Source organism: Salvelinus sp. IW2-2015, linkage group LG14, assembly GCF_002910315.2.
Source record: "Salvelinus sp. IW2-2015 linkage group LG14, ASM291031v2, whole genome shotgun sequence".
In the NCBI taxonomy this organism is placed as follows: domain Eukaryota; kingdom Metazoa; phylum Chordata; class Actinopteri; order Salmoniformes; family Salmonidae; genus Salvelinus; species Salvelinus sp. IW2-2015.
The window spans coordinates 28,630,735-28,640,040 of record NC_036854.1 but is presented as its reverse complement, the minus strand read 5'-3'; positions in this window follow the sequence as shown (position 1 = coordinate 28,640,040).

Here is a 9,306-nt window from a genome sequence, read left to right as displayed (position 1 = left end):
TGTCATTTGATATATACAGTTGAAGTTGGAAGTTTACATATACCTRAGCCAAATACAATTCATCTCAGTTTTTCATAATTCCTGACATTTAATCCTAGTAAAAATTCCCTGTCTTAGGTCAGTTAGGATCACCACTTTATTTTAAGAATGTGAAATGTCAGAATAATATTAGAGAGAATGATATATTTCAGCTTTTATTTCTTTCATCAAAATCCCAGTGGGTCTGAAGTTTATATACACTCAATTAGTATTTGGTAGCATTGCCTTTAAATTGTTTAACTTCGGTCAAACGTTTCAGGTAGCCTTACACAAGCTTCCCACAATAAGTTGTGTGAATTTTGGCCCATTCCTTCTGACAGAGCTGYTGTAACTGAGTCAGGTTTGTAGGCCTGCTTGCTCGCACACACTTTTTCAGTTCTGCCCACACATTTTCTGTAGGATTGAGGGCTTTGTGATGGCCACTCCAATACCTTGACTGTGTTSTCCTTAAGTCATTTTGCCACAACTATGGAAGTATGCTTGGGGTCATTGTCCATTTGGAAGACCCATTTGCGACCAAGCTTTATCTTCCTGACTGATGTCTTGAGATGTTGCTTCAATATATCCACATAATTTTATTTCCTCATGATGCTATCTATTTTGTGAAGTGCACCAGTCCCTCCTGCAGCAAAGCACACCCACAACATGATGCTGCCACTCCTGTGGTTCACGGTTGGGATGGTGTTCTTCAGCTTGCAAGCCTCCCCCTTTTTCCTCCAAACATAACAATGGTCATTTATTTTTGTTTCATCAGACCAGAGGACATTTCTCCAAAAAGTACGATCATTGTCCCCATGTGCAGTTTCAAACTGTAGTCTGGCTTTTTTATGGCGGTTTTGGAGCAGTGGCTTCTTCCTTGCTGAGCGGCCTTTCAGGTTATGTTGATATAGGACTCATTTTACTGTGGATATAGATACTTTTGTACCTGTTTCCTCCAGCATCTTCACATGGTCCATTGCTGTTGTTGTGGGCTTGATTTGCACTTTTAGCACCAAAGTATGTTCATCTCTAGGAGACAGAACGCATCTCCTTCCTGAGCAGTATGACGGCTGTGTGMTCCAATGGTGTTTATACTTGCGWACTATTGTTTGTACAGATGACCGTGTTACCTTTAGGCATTTGGAATTTGCTCCCAAGGATGAACCAGACTTGTGGAGGTCTACAATTTTTATCTGAGGTCTTGGCTGATTTCTTTAGATTTTCCCATGATGTCAAGCAAAGAGGCACTGAGTTTGAAGGTAGTCCTAGAAATACATCCACAGGTACACCTCCAATTGACTCAAATGATGTCAATTAGCCTATCAGAAGCTTCTAAAGCCATGACGGCATTTTCTGAAATTTTCCAAGCTGTTTAAAGGCACAGTCAACTTAAACTTCTGACCCACTGGAATTGTGATACTGTGAATTATAAGTGAAATAATCTGTCTGTAAACAATTGTTGGAAAAATGACTTGTGCCATGCACAAAGTAGATGTCCTAACCGACTTATCAAAACTCTAGTTTGTTAACAAGAAATTTGTGGAGTGGTTGAAAAACGAGTTTTAATGACTCCAACCTAAGTGTATGTAAACTTCCGATTTCAACTGTATATATATACATACACTACCGTTCAAAAGTGTAGGGTCACTTAGAAATGTCCTTGTTTTCCATGAAAACATACATAAAATTATTTGAAAAATGAATAGAAAATATAGTCAAGGCGTTGACAAGGTCATAAATAATGATTTTTAAATGAAATAATAATTGTGTCCTTCAAACTTTGCTTTCGTCAAAGAATCCTCCATTTGCAGCAATTACAGCCTTGCAGACCTTTGGAGTTCTAGATGTCAATTTGTTAAGGTAATCTGAAAAGAGTTCACCCCATGCTTCCTGAAGCACCTCCCACAAGTTGGATTAGCTTGATAGGAACTTTTTACGTACCATACGGTCAAGCTGCTCCCACAACAGCTCGATAGGGTTAAGATCCGGTGACTCTGCTAGCCACTCCATTATAGACAGGATACCAGATGACTGTTTCTTCCCAAAATAGTTATTGCGTAGTTTGGAGCTGTGCTTTGGGTCATTATCCTGTTGTAGGAGGAAATTGGCTCCAATTAAGCGCAGTCCACAGGGTATGGCATTGCGATGCAAAATGGAGTGATAGCCTTCCTTCTTTACCACCACTAAAGTACCCCCAGACCACTTCACCACCACTAAAGCACCCCCAGARCATCACATTGCRTCCACCATGCTTGACAGATGGCATCAACCACACCTCCAGCATCTTTTAATTTTTTCCGCATCTCACGAATGTTCTTCTTTGTGATCRGAACACCTCAAACTTAGATTTGTCTGTCCATAACACTTTTTTTCCAATCTTCCTCTGTCCAGTGTCTGTGTTCTTTTGCCCATCTTAATCTTTTATTTTATTGGACAGTCTGAGATATGGCATTTTATTTGCAACTCTGTCTAGAAGGTCAGCATCCCGGAGTCGCCCTCTTCAATGTTGAKGTTGAGACTGGTGTTTTGCGGGTACTATTTAATGAAGCTGCATGTTGAGGACTTGTGAGGCGTCTGCTTCTCAAACTAGACACTCTAATGTACTTGTCATTTTGCTCAGTTTTGCACCGGGGCCTCCCACTCRTCTTTCTATTCTGGTTAAGMACAGTTTGCGCTGTTCTGTGAAGGGAGTAGGACACAGCGTTGTATGATATCTTCAGTTTCTTGGCAATTTCTCGTATGGAATAGCCTTCATTTCTCAGAACAAGAATAMACTGACGAGTTTCAGAAGAAAGTACTTTGTTTCTGCCCATTTTCAACCTGTCATCGAACCCACAAATGCTGARGCTCCAGATACTCAACCAGTCTAAAGAAGGCCAGTTTTATTGCTTATTTAATCAGAACAACAGTTTTCAGCTGTGCTAACATAATTGCAAAAGAGTTTTKTAATGATTAATTAGCCTTTTAAAATTATCAACTTGGATTAGCTAACACAACGTGTCATTGGAACACAGGAGTGATGGTTGTTGATAATGGGCCTCTGTACGCCCATGTAGATATTCCATCAAAAATCWGTCATTCCACACTGTATAACTGTATTTCMGATCAATTTGATGTTATTTTAAAGGACAAAAAAGTTGCTTTTCTTTCTATGTTACCCCAAACTTTTGAACAGCATATATAACTTTTGAACAGTGTATATACTGTATATTGAAACTCAAGGACATTATTCATTTATTCATTAATTCATTTCAAAACAAAAATGATCTGAATCAAAAACCTATATCTATTATTTTCTACAACATAGATATTTCATAACTAATAGATGGGTGGGTTGTTCAGCAATAAAACCGAAACGTGCGCAACCGTGGACTCTACAAGGTGTCCAAAGCTTTCCACAGGGATGTTGGCCCATGTTGACTCCAATGCWTCCCACAGTTGTGTCAAGTTGGCTGGATGTCCTTTGGGTGGTGGACCATTCTTGATACACACAGGAAACAGTTGAGCATGAAAAACCCAGCAYCGTTGCAGTTCTTGACAGACTCAAACTGGTGCGCCTGGCACATACTACCATACCCCGTTCAAAGGCACTTCAATCTTTTGTCTTGCCCATTCACCCTCTGAATGGCACACAWACACACGTGTGCATCGTTTTCGTGACGTTGTCAGCTAACCCGTCTAAATTACCAAGAATATACTCTCAACACAATTTAAAAAACCATGCAGCGCACAATATAACTCCTATTTTTACATGGCCTGCTTGCGTGCGTTGCAACCTTGTTGTATCTTTTAATTAATTGAGTTTATATGAATTAATTCTCTATTTTACTCCACTGTCTGATATCAGAACAACATTGTTTAATCTTGAATGTCCTGCCCTGCTATCTTGTTATCAAGAGACAGTGTTGGAGAGGTGAGTAACCCTGTAGTGAATTGACAGAAATGGTTACTYTGGTTACACAAATGTCCATGAAGGACATTATGGTTCAAAATGTTAAAGGGGTAGTTCACCTCAATTACAAAATGCTTTTGTCTATAGACCACTTTCAAAGTAAGAAAATACTTAAATAATATGGTAATTTGGGTGAACTATCTCTTTAGGGCATGTTTTGATTGCTCACTCTATCTTCTTCCTTGTGACTTTTTCAATGCATACAGTCATACAGAGGTGACATACTCTTCCAGTTTGGCCAGGAAATATACTTATGATGGGTGTTTGAGTGTTCTTAGTTATGTAATTTAATTAAAATGCTCAACAAAAACTTCATGCCAGGTTTATTAGATTATCAAATTAATTTAGCAAATACTTAATTAAGCAACACTTATTTTTTTTACTCAAATTATGATCAAATGTGTCATTAAATCGCACTTTCTTTTATATAAATTGAGTTCCTTTTTTTATCTAAGACACAGATAGAAACCTCTTAGCAAGTATTGTTGAAAACTATAGGGGTGATTCTTGAAACCTTACTTCATTTTTATCAAATTAGAAACAAAACGGGCAAATACCCAAATTGTCACGTTCTGACCTTAGTTACTTTTTTATGTCTTTGTGTTAGGTTGGTCAGGGCGTGAGTTGGGGTGGGTAGTCTATGTTCTTTTTTCTATGTTGTTATATTTCTGTGTTTGGCCTGGTATGGTTCTCAATCAGAGGCAGCMGTCGATCGTTATCTCTGATTGAGAATCATACTTAGGTAGCCTGTTTTCCCCATTTTGGTTGTGTCTGTTCATTTTCTGTGTAGTGTCTGTTCACCTTGCAGAATTAAATTATGACGAACACTTACCACGCTGCATTTTGGTCCTCTTCTCCTTCACCAGACGAGAATCGTTACACAAATCCTGATTGATGAGTATCCAGAACATGTTTGTGTATTAAAGGCAATATTAATTATTATAATAGTTCAGTGAAATTCAAAAAATTAAAAAGTGTATTCTAAGAACACTGAATATGGAAATTATTGTTGAACTCACATTGTTTACTATTCTTTCATACAATTCACCTCAATTCCATCTCTGAGGAGAATTCTTTGCTGAAATGAGGCCAAGTCTGTAAGAACAAGGATTTTGCCTCTGTAAATATTTCTCTTCCTCTTCCTGAAGTGAAAGTCACTCAAGCCTGGTATCAACTCACAGTCTGACAGAATGGAACTCTCTAGCTAATCTTGTTTGCCCAGATATTGGAAACAAGTTAAGGCCTTGTGTCTCCACAGAAGCCTACACACTCACACACACACAGAAAATATCTGCAGTTGGTATTGGATGTGAAATTTAAGTATGTGGGTCTCATTACTCTGGGAAGATAGATGGTATCAAGATAGATCGTATCAAGTGGAAACGTGAAAACTGACCCACTGACCCCCTTTGCTATCCAAAGCTCCACTTTGCAGAGGGAAAAATAGGCAAAACATATCACCTTTGTTAAGATCCGCTATCTCACATGAGACTGGTGTTCTTAAACGGCTAAAAACATGGATTTACCCATGGGCAACTTTATGTACCCCTAAAGGCACAAGTAACTTGGGGGATGACTATCAGTGGCACATAGACACTCAGGGATAGGAGAAAAAAAAAAATTGCCACTCGTCTGCTCCAACAGCTGTCACTGCTATGTCCCTGAGCCGCCTTGTTGCCAGGAAACACTCCCATCACCCTCCCCTAGCGCCAGCCAGCATTGGATAATGAACGCAAATGAAAGTGATATCGCTGTTTCCCCCCCAACGCATTTTCCACAATTATGTAAGCAAACATATTGCCATCATTTCCTAATAAATAATACATCTCCCTCCTCGCAAATCCTGATTAGAATTAGTGCTGAGTTAAAAACAGGGAATCCAGATGTAATTGAGAGTGCTATTATTATCTTTTTAGAGGAGGCAAATTGAATGGAAACYGTGCCAGAATTGATATTGCGGTGTCATCGATTAGTTATTCACATCCAAATTCAATGTCAGTAAAAGACAACGGGAGTGCTTGGAAAAACAAGACAAACGGCTGAATATATTAGTTTGGAGGAAAATCCTGATATGTCTGAATGAAAATCTTGTCCCACTTTTTTGGGTGCATTTCTAACCTAAAACGTTACTACTCACAAAAGTATTACCAATTTCTGAACCGTCCTCGTTAATAATGCAAGATCCTAATTAAAAGTTGTGGTCGTAAACACAGCCAATCCTCTGTTGATTAAGTCTTCCAGCATCGTTGACACATCTCAAAATTAATGAGTAAACAGAAACATAATCACTGGCTTGTCTGACAGCGCACTTTCCCGTTTAAATCTCAATTTGTTCACACAGCCCACATGCGCCCCCTCATTTTTGATTATAATTGGTTTCTTAGTGAGAGCCTCTTGCTGTCTTAGTTGTGCTGAAGCTGAATATGACTGTAGATCAGTTGACCAGGACCCAGTGATTTGCCTCTTTCCAAGAGTGTCAGACACACCGGTCAGGATCAATTGTCATCAAAAACCACAGTATCTGATAGTTTTCTTTCAGCATCACCCACTCTGTTATGTAAGTCATTATATGGATAGAAGGAGCTTCCACCATAACCATGTGTTTGTCAAAGGTGGTAGCTTCGAGGTTGTAGAGGCATGCCAGTAACCAGAGGGTTGCATCTTCAAATCCCATGGCTGATAAGAAGAAGCTAGTGGGATGTGTGTCATTAGCCTCAATATCCCAAGTGCTAGCTAACTTCTGCAGGAGTGCTGCTGCCAGCCGGTCGTGTGTGTATCGGGTTAGGTACTGAAACAGCAGGAAGAATAATTTACATGTAAATGCATAATACATATCTATTCTGTTCTTTTGTGCCCCTGATTTAATCTCAATGAGCCACACGATTACAACTGGGTAACAAAGATGAGATGACTTGTATGTCCAGCGTTGATGACCTCTTCAGCCCTCACTGAATTAGCAGAGATCCTAGTTGAGATCCTCTCAACAGCAGCTGTTCATAACCCCTTTCAGTATTTCATTGACCTTGTAAGGTTTAGCCTCAAGGACGAAGAGGAATGTTAAAATGAATCGTTCAGAGACTTTCAATCAGCCAGAACAAATGGTGAAACTATTATAACCACAACGTCCTCCGTATCTTTGACAGCTTTCAGATTGTAGAGGAATGTATAGCTGTATGTGTGACCAACTGAGGTTCAAGCCTCAGTCTCTTGCTCACCACAATAATATTTTAGCCTGCTAGCAGCGGCGTTAGCCGGGAGCTAACTCAAGACTTCAGGTTCCTCATCACACAAGCATGATTCACTGAACTACCTTCGTTGTGCTTCACCCCAGGTTGACCTCCTTGTAAAGGAAGACCCATCCTCAGTACTATGTGAGTCTTAGCTGTGGGAACTAACACCAGTCTTTAGCTCTCAGGAAAGGTTACTCATCACACAATGTCGTTAAAAGAGCCACCTTCCTATATTATGTAACATTCGTTTTCGCCTGTTCTAAACAGCAGTGTGTTTAGATGTTTGTGTTTGACTGTGCACGTCTTCAACAGTCTCCCTAGCCTCGCCTAGCTGGTGAGTCAACACGGCAGCACTAGCCTAGCTGGTAACTCAACATGGCAGCCCTAGCCTAGCCTAGCTGTTTAGTCAGCATAGCAGCCGTAGCCTATCCTAGCTGGTGAGTCAACCATGGCAGCCCTAGCCTAGCCTAATTGTTGAGCCACAAATGGCAGCCCTAGCTTAGCCTCGCTGGTGAGTCAACATGGCAGCCCTAGCCTAGCCTAGCTGGTGAGTCAACATGGCAGCCCTAGCCTAGCCTAGCTAGTTAGTCAACATGGCATCCCTAGCCTAGCTGGTGAGTCAACATGGCAGCCCTAGCCTAGCCTAGCTAGTTAGTCAACATGGCAGTCCTAGCCTAGCCTAGCTGGTGAGTCAACATGGCAGCCCTAGCCTAGCCTGACTGGTGAGTCAACATGGCAGCCCTAGCCTAGCCTAAGCTAGTTAGTCAAACATGGCAGTCCTAGCCTAGCCTAGCTAGTTAGTCAACATGGCAGTCCTAGCCTAGCCTAGCTGGTGAGTCAACATGGCAGCCTAGCTCGTCTGCTGCCAGCTGTTTGTGTTTGGCTATATCTAAAAGGGGCATCAGCTCATATGTAATTTGCTGTGATTCCCTGAATAATTCATGTCCGTGTGTTTTGTTGTTTACCAACGTGTCTCATGCTGTGCTCATGGGAGAGAGAGAGAGAGAGATAGAGAGAGAGAAATAGAGAGAGACAGACGTGCCCTTGCTGAAGTATGAACGATTAACCTTGACTTTGTGTTGAATGCTTTCATAATTTGAGTTCAAAGTTGACAACCGAAAGAGGCAAAGTGTTTTGTAACGTGTTGCGGGAGTGGAGGAAAAACAGGTTTCCGGACCCCAAGTTAAACACTTGAAATGGCCTAGATTGTTTGTGTTGTTACTCATCTGCTTTGCATTAATAGAGAAACAAATTAAATTAATCTGGACTGAAAGTAAAATGATGGTATCTGCTTTCACAGAGCTGCAATACAGTTTGTCTCGTTGACGATGGCTGCCATCAGCTGAGACTTGTTACTGCAGTCATCAGGGAGGATCTTACAGATCAGGACTTGCAGTTCTATTTTAGTGCCTGGCTACGCAGATGTGCGCGAGCAGTGTGGTCAGCATGTTAGGTAAATATGAACAAGAGGAATACCTATGTAAGAAGGCTGTTCATTGACTACAGCTCAGCATTCAACACCATAGTACCCTCCAAGCTCATCATCAAGCTGGAGGCCCTGGGCCTCAACCCCACCCTGTGTAATTGGGTCCTGGACATTCTGACGGACCGTACCCAGGTGGTGAAGGTAGGAAACAACATCTCCACCTCGCTGACCCTCAACACTGGGGCACCACAAGGGTGCGTCCTCAGTCCCCTCCTGTACTCCCTGTTCACCCACAACTGCGTGGCCATGCACGCCTCCAACTCAATCATCAAGTTTGCAGAAGACACAACAATAGTGGGCTTGATTACCAACAACTACGAGACAGCCTCGGAGCCTCGGGCAGCCTCGGGCACTCGGAGTGTGGTGTCAGGAAAACCACCTCTCACTCAAAGTCAACAAAACAAAGGAGATGATCGTGGACTTCAGGAAATAGCAGAGGGAGCACCCCTCTACCCACATCGAAGGGACAGAAGTGGAGAAGATGGAACGTTTTATGTTCCTCGGCGTACACATCACAGACAAATTGAAATGGTCCACCCACACAGACAGCATGGTGAAGAAGGCGCAGCAGCGCCTCTTCAACCTCAGGAGGCTGAAGAAATTTGGCTTGTCACCAAAAA